This window comes from Uloborus diversus, chromosome 1, assembly GCF_026930045.1.
Source record: "Uloborus diversus isolate 005 chromosome 1, Udiv.v.3.1, whole genome shotgun sequence".
Lineage (NCBI taxonomy): Eukaryota > Metazoa > Arthropoda > Arachnida > Araneae > Uloboridae > Uloborus > Uloborus diversus.
Genome location: NC_072731.1, coordinates 222,789,458 through 222,812,945, shown reverse-complemented (window position 1 = coordinate 222,812,945; position 23,488 = coordinate 222,789,458). Strand labels below are relative to the sequence as shown.

The 23,488-nt window shown below is 32.5% G+C and overlaps 1 long non-coding RNA gene across 1 annotated transcript; it reads left to right on the top strand.

Annotated features, from left to right (window-relative positions):
* The first annotated feature begins 1,143 nt into the window (after positions 1 to 1,143).
* LOC129225160 (uncharacterized) lies at positions 1,144 to 16,290 on the top strand. Its single transcript, XR_008580721.1, has 3 exons — positions 1,144 to 1,282; positions 5,518 to 5,817; positions 16,116 to 16,290. It is a non-coding gene; the product is annotated as an uncharacterized LOC129225160 (long non-coding RNA).
* The last annotated feature ends 7,198 nt before the right edge of the window (positions 16,291 to 23,488 follow it).

Here is a 23,488-nt window from a genome sequence, read left to right as displayed (position 1 = left end):
ACAACAGCATAAAGCTTATGTTGCTTCTAATTCTCCGAACTTGTTTTTCTTTTGTTGTTCTATTTGAGATTGCTTTTTGTACTCTCTGTTCAATGAAAATAAAAACTGGTGTCAGTAGAAAAAGTACAAAGTCTTTTCTTCCAGTAGCAATATTTTGAGGCAACACTGGAATTGTGCTAAAGAGAAAAGTTACTTATTTCTGGGGCAAGGGATTAAGAGATAGAATATTTTTATTTTCAACTGCCTTTATGAACTAGGAGAGTCCGGCTTGTTGCTCTTTGTGTAAAAGTTTTAGATAAAATGGTTTCAAAAAGAAATTTAGTTGAACTTGAGATTGATAAAAAGTATGAAATATTAAAATTTTATGAAAAGGAAAAACTTGGCGAAAATTAGCTGACACATACGGAATTTCTAAAACTACAGTGTCTAATTTAGTAAAAAACGAGGAAAAAAAGCAAAAATATTTGAATAACTTTTTTAATTATTGTTTCAAAGTAATGTTAAACAATAAAAGTGACTTAAACAGAAAGAGTAAGTGGAAATGATTCCAGAAATGAATACATGGTCCATGGTGCAAGGAAATTAAAAAAAAAAAAAAAAAATCATTACCACCCTTTATAAGTTGACCACCTGCCTAAGTTGACCACCAAAGTACTGCACCGCAAGTGGTCAACTTACACAGGTTTCACTGTACTTCATAAGAACGAAACCTCAAATTGAAAAGGTCCATCCGTACCGGTTTTTGAGGTCATCTTTCATTTTTTTAGAGGTCATTTACTCAGTAATGTTAAAATGCAATAATATAACCTTCTACGGAAAAAAAAAGAAATAAATAAAAATAAAATTTAAAAAACGAAAAAGGAAATAGAAAAAAAAAGGCACCGCCCTCTACCCCTTACAGTTAATTTGACCCTCCCCTCTTTTTTGGGTGCACCTGTCTTCTAAGGTTAGCCATTGACTGCTTTTGAAGCTCTTTTCAGTCATACAACGGCAAAATCACTTGACCAGGATCCTAGCAACAGAGAAAACAGTTTCGTTTTAACTTAAACCACTTTCACTCAAAGCGATAACTCCCAGTGAAAATCGCCATTTATAACCCTTAGCATATTATTGGATCCAAGTCATCCGACCGCTTCAGGGGTAAAGAGAGTGAGCGTGAGAATGTTTTTTACTCATGTAAAAATATATCAAGAAAATAATCGCCCGGTTACTATAAAAAGTCCCGAGAATCAATTCTGAGTGTCGTAGGTTTTAGGATTTGACCATCAAGATGAAGTCATTGGTATGTTTTATAAGTCATAACCCTTTCCATTGATGTTTTTTCTATCTTTATTATTTTTTTAGAGCATTCGCGAATTGCTTATTATTCTCATTTGACCAAAGTTGATGTTGCTATGATTTTTCAGATTAGCATAACGACGATTACTTTAAATTTTTATTCAGAGAGCGAAATTTTCGTCGTTATAGTTGCAAGTTGTCTCCGGTTTGATTTTATTCGTTTTTTTTTCTTCAGAGATTAACTTAAACAGACTTTATGTTAAAAAAAAAAGGATTATTGTGTAAAATTATGCTTTTTGAAGAAAAAGCACACATAATTCCATTTCACATCATTTAAGATTGATAAGAAATAAAAATGCATAACGTTATACGCTGTAACTAATCTTTGTAATAAGTGTACTTTTCTCCGCACGCACCCCACCTCTTAGCCGTAGGCCTTAGGTTCTGTAATAAGTGTACTGGTAGATATTGGCTGTAAAATCTTTGTATTTACTACCGAATTCTAATCATCATCATTATTTATTTATTTTTACGGATACGCCTCGTTACCTATTCTAGAAATTTTTGATTTTCAAACTTTCGTGTGTTTTGTTAATAGCCGCTATCCAGTGAGTGGTGATAGAAGAAGGCGTAAGAGTAAAAATATTATGTGCACAGGAAAAATGACAAAAACTGAAAAAGGGTGTTTTTAACATAATTATATTTTGATAAAGAAAAAGTCTAGCATATTCAGTAATGAAAAGCTAAATTTAAATGTCTATTTAAATTTGAATTTCTGTCAAGAGACACATTAAACCTAGAATACACTCACTGGTAAACGAGTAAAGCTATATGAAAAAAAAAAAAAAAAAATTGATTTATACAATTTTTACAACTAAACTAGTGACCATTTTAGTGACGATGCAGCAGCATTCATATTTAACCCCTCATTTCATATAACGTTTAGATTATGCACTTATTCCTTTATGAATGCTCTAAATATTCAACGGCATCTATGGTGAAAATGTGAGAATACTTTCTATTTTTAACCCCCGACACACAAAGGAAAGGGGTTATAAGTTTGACATGTCTGTGTATCTATGTGTCTGTCTGTGGCACTCTAGCACCTAACCGGATGGACCGATTTTGAAAAAAAAAGTTCGAGAGGAGAGTTGATAGAGAGCGTCCTTAGCTAGGTTGCATCTTCGGATGACATTAGTTAAAGAAGATATTAATTAAAAACCTCTAAGCGGTTTTTCGTGATTTTTGCAGTGAAAATATAGTTAAAATTTTAAAATTTAATACCAAAATAAAGAGAATATTTTTCTGATAGAATGTGTTTGGAACTTCCATGTTTCATAGAATTCGAATTATAACGTTTTTATAAAGCAGATTTTAATAACGACAAAGCCTTTATTCACGAGATTGATAATCGAATTCATTGTTGGCGGACAAGGAAATAATACGCAATGATTAAAATTTTTATCTGTTGCTAGTTTCTATTGAAAAGCAAATAAAATACTTGACATTGATTTTTCAATAATACACGGCATTTAAAAGGACTTTCAATTTTCACTCTTGATTCTACAATTGCGACTCAGTCGGGGTTTTTTAAATTTTAAATTTTATCGTTGCTTGTTAATTTATAACTACAGTAGACTTTATTTTGAACTAATGTCGCTAAGACAGATTGTTCAAAATAACGAGTTTCTCAGACGAAGTTCATGCTCTTTTAATGTTAAACAAGGTTAGCTCAACGAATTTCAACTTAGTAAAATTCATGCAAAACAAATACATTTTTCTTTTCTCTTTATTGTTACATTTTTCTGTTATGTATTTTGAATTTAAAATTTTTAATCTGAACGAAGCTACAAATTCAACATCCTTCCATGCGCTTTCAAGATACGTTATTTATGCATTTTCGAATCACATGTCAGTTTTCGTTATTCTGACGTTTTGAGCAACCATTTATGTTTGCGTAAAATAAAACAAGTAATAGCGTATAAAAGAAAGAGAACTAGAATCAGAGATTCATTGTTACATTTAAGCTTAATTTATTTGAGCTAGAAGTTTGTTAATGAACCATTATTGAAGTAAAGGCCTAATTTTAAATTTTAATAGCCAAATATATCTTTTGCAACAATGTTTTCAGTCTCGGAAAGAAAATGTCGGTCGCAGTTCAGATTAACAGTTTTTACTCCTGGTTAATCAGAAAACTTTAATTTATTTAACTCTTAATTTAATAGAGTGTTTTTTTTTCTATTTCTCCTCCCCATTTTCTGAACTTTTAAACAAAAATTTCAATCATAGATTCATTATTTTCAGTAACTTATTTAATGAAAAATCATATAAAATATTAATGAAATATGAAGTAATTAATTGCATGATAGCAAAATCAATTGCTTGGAAATTAATTTATCCTAGACCTAGCAACAAACCAGAAGATGCAACGGAAGGTTTTCTTGAATTTCAGTCGAAGCACGAACAAAGTTATTGTTTACGAAACGACTTTACTCAACTACACTTTTTCTTCCAAAAGTGGCTATGTAGAATAGAAGCAACACTTCGCATTTCAACAAGTCTAAAATCTGAGCAAAAAGAGATGCTCTCATTCACACCTTCAAAATCTCATCTCTGTTTTTCTTGAGCACGATCATGATGGAAAACGCGAAGAACTTTCTATTTACGAGCAGTTAGCCGTTTTCTTCGTACCGCTTTAGTTGTAATATGATACGAGCATGGGCGTCCATATAGGGGAGCAAGTGGGGGCTCAAGCCCCCGCTCCTAGAAATTAGAACTTCCTTGCTTTTGGTACTTTTTTCTTTGCAAAAATATAAAAACATTTCTTCTCCAGCCATCAATGAATAAGTCATTGAATATGTCGAATTTTAATAACTCTACTCTGTACTGAAATCGGTTTCTATGGGGAAAATATCTGAGCCCCCCCTTAAAATTTTGCATATGGGCGCCCATGGATATCAGAAAGATTATTAACAAAAACATTACTCTGATTACCTTTTGAGTTATTTTCATGTATGAATTTTTCACGTAAGTGGATACACTATGACTAATTGTCATCGGCGTGTATCAAGTAAAACCGGAATGAGAGGCATACTACCGTTACCGTTATGAATTAAAGATATATTGTTGGCAACAGATAAATTAAAATTTCAGAAAAAATAATTAAAATAAAATCTATATACCAAAAATACTTGCATTTTCAAAGAGCAACAACTTTTGTTCCTTGAATGATGCTAATTATTTTCTTCTGCTGTTGAAGAATGTTTCTTAAATTTTTAACAACCTTTCTGCCTGTCAAATGACTAATATCACACCCCCTTTCTAGCTTAATTTTCTCAAAAGAGTGATTTATTCCAGAATTTTTTGTTTTTCTTTTTTGAAAGTATTATCGAGAAGAGTGAATTTTTTTTGAAATACTTGGTACAGTCGATAATTATGTTACATAATTTTGCCAAGAAGTGCTTAGGACAAATGATTTTGAAGTGATTTGAAAAATTAAAATTTTATGCAATTCTACAGTAAACTTTTTTTTCGAACTACACTTTTGAGCGATTTCTGAACTATTCTACGATAGATGTATTGCTTTATGAGTATTTAAGTATCGCTTAACTTGGCCCCTGTATTTAATTTTTTGGTATGACTGCAACTTTCATAAAATAATCCATTTTGCAAAGATACGTGTTTGATTTCTGTTTTTTAAAAAAATATTTTGTACCAAAAACTGTAGCATTAAAAAATCTTAAATTTCACAGTTCTAGCAAAGGTTAGCGGAATCTTTTGGAAATAGTGCAGGAAAATATTTAGTGATATAAAACTATTAGTATACAGCTTTAAATTTCTACACAATCGATTGAAATACTTCTGTTTTAATATTTTAATATAAGATTCGAAAAAAAAAGTTTAACACATGCCAGCGAATAATCAGGAAATATTTTCACTAGTTTTTAATAATAAAACGCTGTATACTGTGATTAAAACGTAAAGAAAATATACTGCAACATCTTATTATAAAATTGAATTTCACAGGAGTGTGTAGTACTTTGCCTCATGCAATACTTTGTGGGCTGTAACATTTGTCTCCTGAATTGTAGTACTTTTTTTTTTTTCTTTTTCCCAGCTTGTAACTTCTTTCTTCTTCATAACCCAAAGTATAAATTTCAAACATATCAACCCTTAAAAACAAACATTCCTTTTAATTTTAATTATTGGTACCGGTGACGTGTTATTCCTCCTTTGCAGGTGCTCTTCGCCATCTTGGCTGTGACCGTATCTGCTACCTATTTCGAAAAGCCAGAGGAGGCTCCGAAGGAAGCTCCTAAGGTACCTGTGGTCGCCTATCCCAGTTACTACTACCCATACGCACACTACTATTACCCAGCTAGTTACTACAAAACTATCGGCGCTCCTGTCTCCGCTTACTCCTATTCCTACGGCCAGTACTATCACCCATCGGCGAACTACAAATATGCTCCTCTAGTACATTACGTTCCCTGAAGACCCGGACCTGATATCATAAACCTGATGAAGCGCAGAAATTCGGTAAGAACTTTTTGACTTATTTGATCTTTATTATTGAATTAGTGATAGTTGCACGGCTTTGCCAGTAGTAGAAAATTAAAAGGTCTTTTGGTTTGCCTGTACATTTGCAAATAATGTATGGTGAATTTCTCGCCAATTGGCTTGCCCATGTTACGATTCCACGTTATGATAACTTGGTAATTTACTCGTCCATCTTATGATAATTTTGCTCGGGAAAATGTTCTTAAAATTGGAAGAAAAAAAAACAAAAAAATAAAATCGAATTTTCGAAAAATCGTTTCGAGGTGCACATTTCCATGCTACAAACTAATTTTGCGCCAAATTTCATGAAAATCAACCGGACGGTCTAGGCGCTATGCGCGTCACAGAGATCATGACAGATATCCAGACAGATATCCGGACGGAGAGACTTTCAGCTTTATTATTAGTAAAGATTAAAAGTTAACGAAATTGAGTTTCATTTCTTTCAATAATACATTGAAGAACAGCGGAACAATTAGTTGGGTGTTAGGTGAAAAAATAAAAAACCCACAATTTCTTCCAGGATGTGCGTGGCTGACAGACCTCCAAAGCAACTCTTATTTTATTACATGAGCTCTCTATCACTCGAAGTCACTCGAATATTCCTTTGCGGTCTCTAATTCTTGGGAAGGCAGCTGGAATTTCCCGAACTCGAAACTCGAACTACCAATAACTCGACGTTTTAGCCGATCATTGAGACTTAGAGTTATCGAGAGTTGATTGAATAAAAATAAAGATGATAAGAAAGACTGGGGGGGGGGGGGGTTCAGCTTGGCACTGAAGCAGCCAATAAAATTCAAGTTCAAAATTTCAGAGAACAAATAGGAGCTGTACAACTTTCAGCCTTTCAGTGTACATAGCTTTTACTATAGATTTCATCTTCTCTCAATTTTTGAATTAAACTTTATTGGCTGCATTAGAATTAACCTAAATACTAAGATATTAAAGTTAACTGCACTTTTTGAGCGTTGTAATCAAGAAAACATATATACTTATTTTATTTCATACTTTTTAGTACGAACCAAAAAAAAAAAATTAAATTAGATTAAAAATACTTATTTATATATTATCTTATCTATTTTTGCTCACGAGTTCCCTCCACTCTTCATTTTATTTTATTTACCTATTTATTTACTTGTCCTGCGTTAGGACTTCCTTTGCCTTCACGCTAAACATGTGATAATTCATTTTTCGCATTTTATTCAATACTACGTAGCATGTAACTTTGCCTTTTTCGACATCGCTCCCTCCCCCGGAGTAAGATTCAATCTACTTGCCCTACATTTAGGAATCTGAATAATTCTTTATTGCAATCTTATTCTTCCCTTTTTTTACACGCGCGCTCCAATTTTGATGTGAAGCTCAGAAGTATCCATGAGACTTTTCAAAAGTGGAAGGAAAGGTTATAATTCAAAATAAATTGCATGTACTTTTACGAGTGAAAATATTTTTGCACGAGAATGTTTTGAAAGGCTATTTAAAATTCACATCTCTTAAGTCATACAAAGCGACTGCTAAAAATTGATAGCCACACAAAACGTATTCTGAATGGTGACCGTCAATGCCGTTTAGCGATGAGCGTTAAAGCATGTTTGGCGAGAAAGCCGTAGATATAAGAAATGATGCTGTACATCGTTTCTTAAACTGCGACCTACGAAGCCTCAGGGGTCCATTGATGCTACTCATGGTGCTGCTTAATTTGAATGCTGCCGTTATATTATTATTATTGAATGTTGTTTCATTATAAAATCCACAACAGTAAGGGTTGCGTGTAATTTTTGATCAGTGTTTTTCCCCTTAATAGCAGAGAAAATACAACCATGAATAAGGTAATAATATTGCATTCAATATTGACGTACAATCTTCGACTGTTTCAGCATAAGACTATCTATTTCATCCTTGCAACAGAAATTTAATTTAATGTTCTATGATACTTATGAAACCAATTTGCCATTTATAAATTTTCTTTATACTATTCCTTGATTTACGTCGAATTTTTAAGTTATTCGATTTAACTATAACCGATAACCTAATTTGGTTTAATAGAAGTCGCTCCAGGCTGTCAAAGAACAAGGCTAAAAGTACTATTAAAGCAAATAAATTGCAAAATAATCATAGAAAAACACAATAGCGCATTCGGAATTTATCTTACAAAGGGGAGGGATGTGGTTAAGGCTTTCTTTACATGTATCTATCTATATATATAAAAAATGGATGTATGTTTGTGGGTGTGGGTGTGTATGTTCCTTATACAAATCTACAGTTTTAGTCGGATTTCTTCCAAATTTGGCACAGAGTTAAGTTGTTGATCAGGAATTCATATAGGCTGGTTTTTGGAATTTAAAAAAGATCCAAAGAGGTTCAAGTTTATATTTTTAATCATAAAATTGCTCTTTTCGACAAGAACGAGCTATCCTACAGTTATGAATTTGGTCTGAATGAAAAGCCTGTAAAACATGACCGAAATGAAGTTTCTTCAAAGTTTAACTGTAATCATTCAATTTGTGAAGCTTGGTGGAAAGCAAATGAAAACGGTTTGCTGCATAAACCACCAGGAGATATTTTAAATGCAATCAACACAAAAAGTATCCTCAACAATGGCTGCTAATGCCAATTAGCGACAAGCATAAAGCATGTTTGGCAAGAAAGCCGAACGAAAAAGAAATGCCCTATTTCAGTAGTCCTTAAATTGCATTCTGCAAAGACACAGGGATGCATTGAAATCACCGTCGGTCCTTCTTCAATTTGCTTGCGCATTTCGCTAATAAGTTTGCAAGTAATAATACAGTAACAATAGACGAAATTTTGATTTGTATTTTCTACATAAACAGCACAGAAAATACCAAAATGAGATAGGTATTAAAAATGCATTCATTATCGAAGTACAATCTTCAACAGTTTTAACATTAGAATACTAAACTTAGATTAAAATGACATCCTTACAACGGAAATTTAGTTTAATATTGTACTATCCTTAAACAAATCAATATGTATATGTTATTTATACTATTCCATGATTTACCTAATTCGGTTCACCTAACTTTAACAAAAATCGCTCCAGGTTGTATAAGATCAGGGGTAAAAATATTAACTAATATGGCTAATAAATTGCAAAATAATCAATTTTGTGCATAGTAGCGTAGATTGAATTTATCATTCAAGGAGGGGGGGGGGGTATAGTCATGGGCCTCATTACATGTACATAAACTACTATACTAGGATTGCTAATGTGTAGTAAAATAAAAGGTTGTGCACCTTTAGACCCGCAAATCCGCACGGAAATTTAATTCGTCGGAATTCATATAGTTTTGAAAAGATAAAAGTTTAAAGTTTGAAAAAATGCAAAGCAATATTAATTTAAATTTAAACTTTTAAAATGCATAAAATATCTCCATTTTTTATGTAAACAATTTTTTTAATCGTTTAAAATTTTATATTACTTTAACGCTCGAAGCAATAGTTCAGCAAAACTCCATTCCCGGTTACAAGACTTTAAGTTCGACTTTTATTATAAACAATCGAAAACTACTGGAAGTTTGTAACTACCACTAAATAATTCAACTGTCATTGAAAAAATTCTGTAAGATAAAAATGGTTACGTATTAGTTTAATAGAAGCTACTCTGTTCACAGTGGAGGAATAAGGTGAAATAATTTGTATCTCACGTATAACCACTAATCGCAATACATTATTCTTTAAACTTTAAGAAATTAAAATCTCCAGTGAAACTTAAGTTCTGTATCACGATCAATAAGTCAGAAGGGCAGGCGATTAAGTAGTTTAAATTCATGTGAAATTTACCTATTTCTCATATTGATAACTTTATGGGCATGATTACGGTTGGGTTCACTTAAAAATGTATTTCATTTTGCTGCTGGAAAAGGGATTAAGAATTGTATTTAGGAGCAAGATTTGAGTTAAATTTACGAAATAGAAAATTTTGAATAATTTAACTTTTTAGCATTTGGATTACGTTTCTAAACGTGGAAATACATTTCCTCCGTTTTGAAACTGCGGATAAGGGGAACAGAACTTTTAATTTCATAGCTTGCACATAATTAAAAAAAAAAAAAATGACGCGGATAGTGACCAAAATGTGCACGCCTATTTCTTTCTCTATAAGGCAGTTCAATTGACGGAACAATTTACATAGTTCGTTCCATAAGTTCGCGTCCCCGTACTCCATTTTTAATGCTTTATGTAACTTAAAATAATAATTGTAACTATATCTATGGCAACTATTATTCATTGGAACCATTTCTACCCCTCATGACGACTGTGCCTCTGTAAATTAAAATTTCGATATTCTCAAAAGAATACTCTAGAGCAGCAAACTTAAATAAGTGCTCTTACTACCTGCATCAGTTTGAGTTATCATGTACAATATTTAGGCAAAAGTGTGAGGTTTTAAAAATTTGAAATACAATTTTAATCTAGCTGAATGTTGCATGTGGGAGGGCATAAGCATTTGCTTGTCCTCGTTTACAAATTTTTTCAGGGGTGCCATCCGCAACCCCAAGTTCAATGGCGCAAATCCATCCCCCCCCCCCCAATTTTTCTCAACCCTCTTTCCTTTTTTTATTTTTTAAAACTCTTTTTTTTAATTTATTATTTTTTTCATTTTTTCATTTATTTTTTAAATATTTTTTATTTATTTATTTGTTTTTAATTATTATTATTTTATTAGAAAAGTTCTGTGCTTCGTCAATGACATACACACACACACACAAACTAAATAAATAAATGAAATAAAATATAAACAAAATAAAATAAATAATTTAAATTAAAAATAAATTAAAAAATAAAATTAAATAATTAAATTACCCCCCCCCCCCCCCCCAAAAAAAAAATTTATGGCGCCATATGAGTTGCGCTATAAATCCCCCCTGTGGGCACACCCCTATTTTTTTGCAAAGGCTTCAAGCGGAGAAAGTAAGAGCTTTGGAAAAAGAAAGGCGTATATAATTTAACCTATTGGGGATTTTCTTTCTATAGAGTGTTTACTCCAATAGATGGCAGCGTATTACAAAAAATATTTTTCCTATTTTGGGTTTTTAAACATTACTGATTATTCGATTGAATAACAAGTTCCCCCCCCCCCCCCTTTTTTTGTTCAATCGAGAGGGCTGAAGGAAGATCGAGAGAAGAGAGAGAGAGAGAAAAAAAAGAGTACGCAAGGATAAACCGTAACCAAAATAAAACTGCCCAAACTTACTAATGGGTACATTCCATGTCAAGTGATCCAAAATTTGGGAAATTTTTTCCCTCACCCTTTTGTATTTCTTTGAAATTTGGCTCATCGATTGCACCCTTCGAGGTAATAAAAAGTACAAATTTTTAGATTTTTATCTCTATTAATTTTTTTATTTATGACCACTTTGATTTTTCGAAAAACCCTGTTTTTTTCATGGATGTTTGAACATAAAATGGACGATAACTCAGCACCAAATATAGATAGAAAGATTTGGTGAAAAGCATTTCAAAGTACATTAGTTGCTGTTTATTTGGATATGCAACATGACTAATTTCAGAAAATTTTTAATTTTTAAAAAATGAAATTTAAATTTTAAATTTAAATTTCTCAGAAAAGGTATAATGAATTTTTTTTTTTAATTTCAAAAATTTGTGTGTATTTTATTTTCATTTGTGCGAAGTTTCAAGTTGGGATCATTCATTGTGATCATATTTTTAATGAATTTTTAAATAAAGATTTGACTTAGGAAATAATGACATTTTTCAGATTCTAACTAGTGAAATATGGGGTTTTTCTTACTGGGGATGGTCTAGTAAGTAGTAATTGATCATGATTATGCTTGAAATGAGCTGACATGAGTTTGTAGATTGGTAAGCCACCCCCCCCCCCACTTTTAAATTTTTTTTTTCAAAACATTTCGAAAATTAAAATTAAATAAATAAATAAATAAAACAAAATAAATAGTAAACTTATTAAAAGTTTTTAAATAATCTTCTTTAAAGCAAGAAAAAGCCCCCCCCCCAGCACCACCACTTTTATTTCTTTTCAAAACTATTTTCAAAAAACGCAAAAAATAAATAAATTCATAAAATAAAACAAAATGAATAGAAAGCATATAAAAAAGCTGGTAAATGTTCTTCTTTAAAGCAAGACGAAGTACATTCCCCCCCTGCCCTCCACCCACACATACGATTAACACTATAATAGTATCACGCATCACCTGACGCTTTTTTTTCGGACCAAGTGTTTCTTTTTCAATCTGAACTTCATCAAAATTTACTTGATTAATTCACTATCTGATAAGGAAAGTTATGATTCATTTCATCCCCTACCCCTGCGCCAACTTTCAATTTTGGAGGGAGGAAAGAAATAGTTTGCCCCGAGATCATAGCAAAATAGGAGTGTTTCCCCCCCATTTTGTTTCATTCTTTTCACACCTAAACTAAAAATCAATCTAAGTATCAGATCATATGTATCTCCGAATAAAACTGCCTTTCTACAACATTTGGAGTGCGGCGGTCTTTCTTTTCTTTAATGCTAGTTTTCTTTTTAGTTTCAGTTGTAAAAGGAGAGCAATGCAAGCGAGATCTATTTATGCATATATTAAAAGCAGTTATAGATCAAACAAATTTTTGCTAGTTCGAGCATAACCCCTCTCCTTGTTGTTAAGCTTCATTCCAGATTGCTCTTCCCCCTCCCTTTCCTCCTCCCCCTATCGTCCCACTTTTCGAAAGAAAAAAAAAAAGCTGCAAATGAGTGGTTCTATTTGTCTGTTAAAGTTTTTCTGACTTTTAGTTTTTATGACCCCCTCCCCCCATTTATAAGCCTTAGTCACTGCTGATGTTTAGCAGCGTGCATCCCAGTTTATTATGATTATAACTCTTACGTGCCAGCTTTTTTTATATTTTTTTAAATACAGTTTTGAAAAAAAAAAAAAAAAAGAAGATAAAAAGTGGTTGTGTGGCAGGGGGGGGGGGGTACCAATCTACAAATTCATGTCAGCTCATTTCAAGCATAGTCATGATCAATTACTACTTACTAGACCATCCTTAGTAAGAGAACCCTACATTTAACTAGTTAGAATCTGAAAAATGTCATTATTTCATAAGTCAAATTTTTTTTTAAAAATTCATAAAAATATGATCCCATTGAGATCCCAACTTGAAACTTCGCACAAATGAAGATAAAATACACACACATTTTTAAGAATTTTTTTTAAAAAAACATTATACCTTTTCTCAGAAATTTAAATTTTAAATTTAAGTTTCATTTTTTAAAAATTAAAATTTTTCTGAAATTAGTCGTGTTGCATATCTCATTAAACAGCAATTAATGTACTTTAAAATGCTTTTTACCAAGTCTTTCTATCTATATTTGATGCTGAGTTATTGTACATTTTATGTTCAAGCATCCATGAAAAAAAGAGGGTTTTTCGAAAAATCAAAGTGTCATAAATAAAAAAATAATAGAGATAAAAATCTAAAAATTTGGACTTTTGATTACCTCAAAGGGTACAATTGATGAGCCAAATTTTAAAGAAATACAAAAAGGTGAGGGAAAAAACTTTGGATCACTTTACATGGAATGACCCTAATTCAAGCAATTTATATCTACCTTTTCGACTAGAGCGTTTACTCAATAGATGGCAGCACTAAATTTGTTGCATTAACGATATTTACTTTGCTTTCTTGTTTTCATGCGTATTGGTAAACAAAAATAGAAACCTGAATAGGATTGGACATCACTTGATTGGGAAAATATTCATTTTTCATATCGATTAAATTTTTCTGCTGATGATTTCGTTGATGATGAAAAAAAAAAAACTAAGAATATAACGTCATGGTGTAGTATATAAAAGAAATTTACTATCATTAAAATATTATTCATCTTATTTTTTGTCGTTGGAAAAATGTTCAAACTAGATACATAGATTATATTCAATTAACTTTGAACTACCTTTTCATTATTATTATTATTATTATTATTTTTTTTTTTGAAATTTAAATTCGAAATGAATTGCATAGTAAAAGGGTGAAAAGTTTTCTTCTCTACAAAGTTTTAGTGATGTGCAAATTCTGATTATATCGTTCATGCGCTGCCACGTAGCAATCATGCAAATCAGCTTTGTACATTAATGTGGCAAGAAAACAGCATTCAATTAGATTTTACATCAGTAATTAGTCCGTTTTTTCAAGCGTTTGGTTTATGCCCCTATCGTTGCCGACGAGAGAAATATAATTAAATGATGTAAAAAAGATGTCATATATATGATCTGGGTATAGGGAGGATAGTGTTGTACCTTGTGGGGGCAGTTTTCATATTTTAATTTTTAAAGTCAATTATTTGAATCAAATTTAAAATCTAAAAGTCACGTTAAAATATTCCAACATACTTCTACACAATATATTTTTAAAAATTCAGACAGTTTGAAAATAAAATATTGCCAGCCATTTAAAGTAGAAGTTCCAAGCTGTCCCAAGGTACAACATAGTATTGTACCTTGGGACACATCCTGTTGTACTATGGGAATGTCTTCATGATTCAGGAAACAGCTTGAATCAATTTTGACTTAAACCAATTTTGCATCAGATAACAGAAAAAAAAAGTAGTAAATTAAATTATGAATAATTAATCTTGAATTATGAATAATTAATAATGAATAATGAATTATGAATTATTATCTAACATTAAATTTGTTTAAAATACTACATACAATTAGAACATTGTTCCTTATTCCTATTAAGAACATGCATATTTTATACCTTAGAACGTGTCCTAAGGTACAAAATGTTTGGCTGGCCAAAAGACAATTACCACGTGGTTTAAGAAAAACCAAAATGATGGCCAATCTAGACGCACTATCATTATTTTCTCATAAGCAAAATATTTAAAGTACTTCCCTTTGATAACAAAATAAAATTCAGTTGATTAAATTTACAAACACAAAAAATGAAAATGAAATAAAAATGAAGAAAATATTTACTTTTGAGTCAGGAAATTTTCTTTCTCTCACAAAATCGTCAGTTTTACTCATTTGATGCTGATTTGTACTATGGCACTATTTAGTGGTGAAGGTTTACTATTAGAGATTACAAAAGCATGGCTGCTAAAAATAGATTCTTAGAAATTAGCAGTGTCCCAAGGTACAACTCTCTCTCCTTATAATTAAGAGAGGACCGTACGTCCCGTTTCCAAGTTGCTTGTCCCGTTCTCCCCGTATACACTTGCGGTATGCTGAACTGTCCCGTTTCTTGAAATGAAGAAATGGAATACTTAAAGTCGTTGGGTGGAACTGTTTAAGCATTTTCAGACCAATAATTTTAATCATGCTAACTTTTACACATAATTCTTATTCTGTGTTTTCCCGAAACTAATACTCTGGTAGAGAGATTTTCACTTATGTAATAAGTTGACTGCCTGCAGTTGCAAACCGCAGTTTTTCTGAACGTAAATTGTATGAAAATCATTGCAACAATATCAATCTTATTTTCAGTAAGTTACCGCTCTATAGCCAGGGCTAAGCAGAAATACAGGAAATACACCGTCAGCTCAGTCATTCCAGCCGAGGACTGATGTTTCCTGCTTGAAACTGCATTTCAAGCACGAAGCAGCTTGCATGATGCAGTTTCGAGCACGAAACTGCATCCAAGCAGTTTCGTGCTTAAGCACGAAACTGCAGTCCTCGGCTTTAATGACTGAGCTGGCGGTGTATTTCATGTATTTCTGCCTTAGCCCTTGGCTATAGGGCGATAACTTACTGAAAATACCATGCTTTGCCTTCAATCTTCGAGTTGAACCAAACCATTGCTTTGGTCACTCGTCTGGTCAGTGCTAATTCTAAATTATCTACCGGTTTGTTTGGCACTCTTGGCTACTTAAGAGGTTTTTCACCTCCAGCTCAGTAACTTCCTATGCCCGGCTGATGAGTCCTAATAGGCACGAAACTGCAGTCTTCGGCTGGAATGACTGAGCTGGCGGTGTATTTCAAATATCAATCTTAATTAAAAACAGCACTAAATGTACTGAAGTAAATTTGCGCATTGAAGAATATTTTACTTCAAATATTCTTTTTTAAGTGATTGTTTCTGTTATTATCTGTAATAAGAACGAATAAGTTAAAATATACATTACTTTTCCTTTGTAACTGCTTAAAACTTGTAACTACTTAAAATTTTAAACATCCCTTTCGGAAGGAAATATAAATGGTCAATTTAATAACAATGTAATGTCAGAATTACGAACAATCAATAAAATCAATCATTGTATTTTTCTCTGTTTACATATTTTCTAATTGTCTTTTCAGGACTGACTGGATGCGAAGATGTTTCTTCTTATGCCAAGTGGGACACAGCCATGTCATTTTCATTCATCACAGGAGAGCCCGATACCCTTCTTGTTTCGTGCCTTTCTTCATGCAAATTCCTCTTTAACGCCTGCCATTTGCATCAATTGTTGAACTAATAAAAATATTACTTGTTGCATTTAACTTATCTCTTGTTCTTTTCTCAAAAAAATTAAAAAAAAAATATTTTTAAAGTTCAGGAATGCTGGACAAAGTGAAATGGTAAAATATTTTCTTTATTCATTTACTATTTTAGTCACTTTTTTTTTCATATGAGGCAGTGAGAAGCAAAGAAATGTAAGTGACAAAATTGAAAGTTTGAAAATAACCAGCACAAGATAGATAGGAGAACCTATCCTCTGCTTTGGGGCAAGAACTTAGTAGTTTGCCTCGAGGAATTGCTATGCAGCAATATTTAGAAGAAAAAAAATCAATGAAAGTCTACTTAGGATCTGAACTTCAAACGCGTTTTTTTTTTCAAAAGTTTAAAACGTTTATTTACATCCCTTCGCTTCTCACTGCCTCATATATTAATTTATTTATCCGTTTATTGTTTCATTATTTCTTTATTTGTTTATTTATTAATTCATTTGATGAAAAATATCTTTTATAATAAAATGAAAAGTATTTCATTGCAAAAATATACTTTGCCCCATGAAAAAAAAGTGAATCGTTTCATCTTTTTTAAAATGAAAATTTTCTGACAAAAGTTAAAAAAAAAAAATTTCATTGCAAGTTTTAGTATGAAATATGTTGTTCTTTCTTTATGTATTGAAATTTTCAAAACGAATTTAAAATGTGTTCATTTTTAAAAAAAGTAAATTTTTCTTAACTATTTCACTTTGCCCTTCATTCCCCTACATCGACTGTCCAAACCTTTTGGGTTCAGTATGGATGATCAAAAGTAATTTTACTGTATATATTGTACAGACAACAGAACAAGTTATTATAACAGAAGTTAAATATGCTTTTATAGATGTTGCTTCATGTCATTTGCAACATATGAAAATGTGTACTTCTATTGGAAGATAATATATCAATCACTGCTAAACACATTAAGTTACTTCAAGTTCCATATGCTCTTTTTTAAAATTTAATAATTGAATTTAAGATTTAATATTCGTTTAAAAATGTGGTGAATCATCAAAGCTAATACTTTAAAGTGTTATTCAAACTTTATTAGCCTTTGGCTTTTGAAATTAAATATGATGACAGTATCTTTTAGTTGTTCGCTAAATTTTTAACCGAAAAAAAGTAACTGCAACTGCTTATTCAATTTATTCTTTTTCATTAGCTTTAATTTTCCATTGCTTAAAATACCATCAGTAGCCAAAAACTTAGAGTTGTATAAATTCCCAATATTAACTTTATTCATATTTGGTGAAAACACCACGCTGACTTATTTTCACAGAGCAACAGCGATGTTTCAGTTTTTAAGATTTATTTCTGGGGGGGGGGGGATGCCTCCAGTAGTAAGTGGTGTTACGTAAAAGTGATACGCAAAGTTCAGTAACCGGCCACTTACCGACCGATTACGACATTCAACTGCGAGTTCAAAGCAATTTTGCCGGCTTCTAGTTTTTTCGTTACTTATCAAAGAAAAAGCCAAAAAACTTTATTCATTAACTCATTCTTTGGACAGAAACTAAAGAATGTCCATATATTTTCCCATCATTCTTCTCTATAGTTGACTAGCGGTACCCGCACGCCGCACAGCTTTGCCCGTAGTAGAAAATTAAAAGGTCATTTGGTTAGCCTGTAGATTTACAAATAATGGATGATGAATTTCTCGCTAATTTGCTACGTTCATATGCTCGCCCATGTTATGGTAGTTTGTTTGTCTACGTTTTGATGATTTGCTCGATAAAACGTTCTTAAAATTGGAATAGAAAAATAACAAAATTGAATTTTCGAGAAACCGCTTCGAGGTGCACACTCCTATACTACAAAGTTATTAATTCTGTGTCAAATTTCATGAAAATCGGCCGAACGACCTAGGCGATATGCGCGTCACAGACATCCAGACAGAGATCTAGACTTTCACCCTTTTATAAGTCAAGATAAAGATTAGCGTCTTTTTTGAAATAAAAAGGGAGTTGCTTTCTTTCAACAACTTTAAACTGACGTACCTACTGAAGAGAGTAAACTCGTACATTTCAAGTACAGAATTTTTTAAAAAGGTATTGCTTTTAAATAATGTTCTGAGAAAGTATTTTTCCTTTTTAAGTTTTCGTTTAGTTGTTTCGTTATTTCAGACGTAAGTTTAACGTACATTTTATCATTTCTGCAGCAATTATGCTACCTAAATGAAGATGCAAGGTGATTAACTTGATCTGCAGTGCATTGTAAACAGGTTATTTTTTATGTGAAGGCCTTTGATGACCAATTTGAATGACAAAATCTTTTATAAAGTCAATATTTATGCTCTGCACCTGTAACACAGTAAAAACGAGTATTTTGATAATCGAATTACAAAGTTCGAGTTTTTGAATTATTTTTGTTTAGAATTTTTAACATCCTTAACACCAGGGAAAATTTTCTCCACCTCACTTTGGCAAGAGTTTACATGCGTCCTACACAAAAAAATATTGATCTGAACCTCACAAACATACTAGAACGTAACAACCATAACTACTTTAAACTTTCAAAATTTCAGGCGTACAGTGGTAACATTTTCATCACCTTTAGCCTAAACTTTAGGGCTCAGCCGATGGCTATTTTTGGTCGCTGGGCCGATGCCGATTGTTGACCGATTATTCAAAGATGGCCGATTATTTTTTTGTTTCAAATGACCAATGCCGATGGCAACACGTAACTTAAGGACGGCCTAAATGTAAGTTTCAAACATTATTTAAGGAGCTAAAAGTATTCAGTACATTGTAGAAACCAATGGCAAATCATATTTCAAATAATAATAATAATAATAATAATAACAACGGATAAATAGATATGACAGCTGGATACAGGTTTCTGACATATTTATATTTCTTATTTTTTGAATGAAAATACAATGTCAAAAATCACAGCAAAAGAAGAGAAAAAATACATGGGTTGCAGAAATATGTTTGTGTAACAAAAGAGGAAGGAGAGAAGGATTTATAGAGGCTTGTAATGAAAAGTCACACCAGTACACCAGTAGTTAAATGTTCAAAGGTAAAAACTGAAATAAAAGGAAATCTTAACGAGAGATTTATTGTATTTCAACAAGTAAAAAAAAAAAAGGGATAGAAATCTAAAATATTACTATTGAATAACTTTCAAGTGTTGTTTCTCAAAATTTTTATTTAAAATAAATAAAAATAGGGACATAGCCAAAAATTGAAAGCTAAGCGGTCCTTGAACTCCGCAACGATGGCCTGAAATCGCGTGTCTAAGATTTCGAAAAAATGCCGGGGCAATGCCCCATAGTCCTCTCCACGCAACGCTTCCGAAAATCGTCTAAAATTGTGTTTTTGGAACTTCGATTTCTAAAAACTAGCATTGGAGAGTCTCTGAACTCTATTTTTTTGCCTAACGCCTACAAAAAGATGGCCTACAATCGCGTTTATAAGACTTCAATTTAAAACGAATTCCTGGGCATTGCTCCTCTCAACATCATTAACGTTCCTCTAAAATTATTTTAGGAGTTCAATTCTGAAAAATTACTGGCAGAGAACCCCCCCCCCCTCTCCACTTTTAACATCTTCGGATACCGCTTAAAATTGGGTTTTGGAGCTACAGGGTTTAGGATTTATACGGGAGACTCATTGACCCCTAATCATTTCCTTTAACGTTGCCAAAATAGCTTACAGTCTCGTTTTTAAAACTTCTATTTAGAAAAAAATGGAGATCACTGAAGATCTTCTCAAACTTCTTTTTAAGACTTCAGTTTTTTTGACCTAAAATATTTGAGATTTTACTATCGAAAAATTGCCGCAGAAGAGTTCCTAAATCCTATAATTCCCCTGACACTTTCCCGCATAATTTGTAATCGTGTTTTTAAGACAAACTGGACATCCCCATATACATGATAGCGAATGATCGAGTAACGCTGACGTCATCAATAATAAAACTCGCGTCACGGCATGATAATTTGATAATATTTTTTGGAAATGTTTGACATATAGGGAAATGCTTTATTTCAACAAGGCTGAACTGAATCCGGTCACTTAACTGTTTTACTGGTAAAACTGTAATTTTAAGAGAATTAAGAAACGAAAAAGTGGTCTACGATGAACGCTTTCTACGAGAGTTTAGGGTTAATTCACTGTGAGTTAGGGTTGAAATTTTAACTATCAAAATATCACCAAACAGGGAATTGCTTCGTTCAAATGTAGAAGAGTAGAAGCAATTTTCACCCGTCATACCCTGACAGGCGATTTTCTAGTTAAATACTAATAATATTTATAAATACAGGGTTCAAATAAAATGTTTACTTGTGAATATCTCTATAGCTAATATTGATTATAGCAGAAAAACCAGTTCTACATACACAATATAACACAACAGTTGTTACACCAAGCACAGAGCATTTTTTAGCCGTATACTGAACGTGAATATACTTACTGAGGATGCTACATATTGTTAAACATCATTAACTAAGGATAACTATTTTTTGGCTAAATGAGGTAAAGTTATCTGAAAGATATAACTCTCTTTAGAGAATAAAAGCATTTATGAACTTTTTTGAACATTTTTCCCTGAATTAAATTTCTTGATTTCGCTTTCTTTAGTCGCTTACCTTAATAGCTATGGAGAAATGATTTTCTAAACCCCTTCATACCAATATAATTTGGGGAAAGTTGAATACAGGATTTAAGGAAATGTATTTTTTCCCCTTTTCCATTCCTAAAAATAAATAAATTTAGATAAATCTACTATGAAAGTAAAACTGCAACATGCAACCATTTTTTTAAGACGATGAGTTATAAAATTACAAATAATGATTTCAGTGAAAAACTAGTCATCATTATAGGACGTAAAAGTGAGAAAGAATAATCATGACTTTTGAGGGATTTTAATCACCAAACAAACCCTGAATTCACCGTTTCCCGGGCTATCCTCGTGATTAAGCTTTTACTGCTGTCGAAGTTTTCAATTAAGGGCTCGATTATATGTCAATTATGCGAGTTTTCATTTCCACAGTGTTAAGTTAAAAGTGGAAGCTAAAATAGGGAAAATATCGAGGTTTTCGATTTCTGTTCGGGATGAAAAAATTTCGGAAATTTTATTTAGAGATATTGGTTGTCACGGGGCCCCTATGCTGGCCCCCCAAATCTGAGCCTCGTTTTTTGTACTAAACTGTTCGACTAACATGCTAATACGTACTCTAATTATTTCGATTTAAGAGCGTAAAATTCTTAAAACTCTCATCAAAGTGAATGCTTAATATAATAAGTGTCTGCCGTTTGGGAAAATTTCGGTAGTGATCCGAAGCTCGGCATATTTCCATAGTCCAAAAATGGTGTTGATCCCGTTGCTTCCCTATTTCGGGCCTATGCTGCACTAACTTTTAATTACGCAGTAAAAAATAGATAAAAATAGTTAGATCCCTCCCCCCCCCCCCGCCCCCCGAAAAACATTGGCATTTAGATGTTTTCAAGGTCGATGGGCCGATATTTTCGTCAAGTTAGCACCGGCCGCCGATGATTATAGAGTAATTTTTGAACCATCATCGGTGCCGATGGATCGGCCTGGCCGGTGCATCGGTCGAGTTCTACTAAGCATAGCAATTCGTTCTAGAAAGTTAACCCGCAATTTTGGAACAAATTTTTTGGAGATTCTCAGGATTTGGATCTTGGAAGCTTAAAATTGACATACGTCGATTTCAAAAGCATCTCTGTAGTATTTCATCCAAATTGGAGAAGGTTGGGTGGTTTCCACCAGGTCACTTGACATTTAATCCGCTTATTAATATGATCGATCGGAACAGAATCGTGATGGCTCATAGCTACGAAAAAAGGATATTCATACGAAAAAAAGACCAACAGATTGAAAGAGGGATAGAATAGTAATAATAATAATAATAAAAATAAAATCTATAGCATACAGCCCGTTGCATTCAGTTGAATTTTGAAGTCCTGAATTCAAAATATGGTTTTTCACGATCACGAGTTGCGGTTGGACCCTTCTCGTTCGATTATTTGTTTCTATAAATAGATTGAAATGGAGAAAAAATGTGTACCCGTCACATTATTACTGATGATTTTCTAGTTAAGGTAAATGCGACGCATATCAATTAAAAAAATAAATAATTAAGATGCAGTAATAAAGATATGGTTATAATGACTAATCGACACCTATTACTTATCATCAAGATTAAATTTACAGCGAATAGCACTATGGTGTCTTTATTTCTTATCAATCTTAAATGATGTAAACTAGTTATCCGGAAATTTTGTATTTATTTGCTATTTACACTTTTCTACATAGGTGTTTTTCCTGCAAAAACATGATTTTACACACACACACATCCCCCCCCCCCAAAAAAAAAAGTTTACAAACTACAGACGATCTGTAAACATGACGACAAAAATTAGTCTCCTTAAGTAAATATTAAAGATAGATTTATTCTCGTCGTCTCGATAATCTGAAAAATAAAAGGAACATCAACTTTGATCAATTGAGTGTAATAAACAGTTCGTGATTGCTCAAAAGACAAAGATTCTTTCCTCCCCCCCCAGCATCAAAGTCACGTGATCATTGTTTACTGGAATAAATCAAACTCTTTAGCGATTTTTGTAATTTTTCTACGAAATTCTTTTCCTTATTTTTACGTTCTTCCTTATCTAATACTAAGTTAAACAACGTATCGGATTCGTGAAATTTGCGAATTTTGAAACATTTGCACGATTTGAGGTGTGCTGAGTTCATTTTCATCATTTTAAAAAGAAATCGTCTGTGTGTATCTGTGGGTGACCGGATTTTTGTGGCAGTTTTAAATCAAAAACTGCTGCATGAAACCGAACGAAATTTGGTACACATATGTACCCCATGTGAGATAGTGCCCATTAGTTTTGGTGCCAATTTCTCTAAAGGGATGGAGCAATCGGACACGTTCTCCGTTATGCATGCTTGCTATATATCAAGAAGTAACGGGCGGAATCAAACAAATTTGGTCGATGTGTTGACTCTAGAGGGTACAGGTGCTGATTCAATTTTGGTACCGATAGCTCAAATGGATCGTGAGAAATCGAGCGTTTTTTCACGTTAGTTGTAACTGCTACATTTCGACAGGTAATTAACAGCTTCAAACAAAAATAAATCAACATGTAGACCTTAGAGGGTACAAGAGTTGATTCGATTTTGGCGCAAATAGCTCAAAAGGGAATAGCGCAAACGAACCTTCTTTCTTG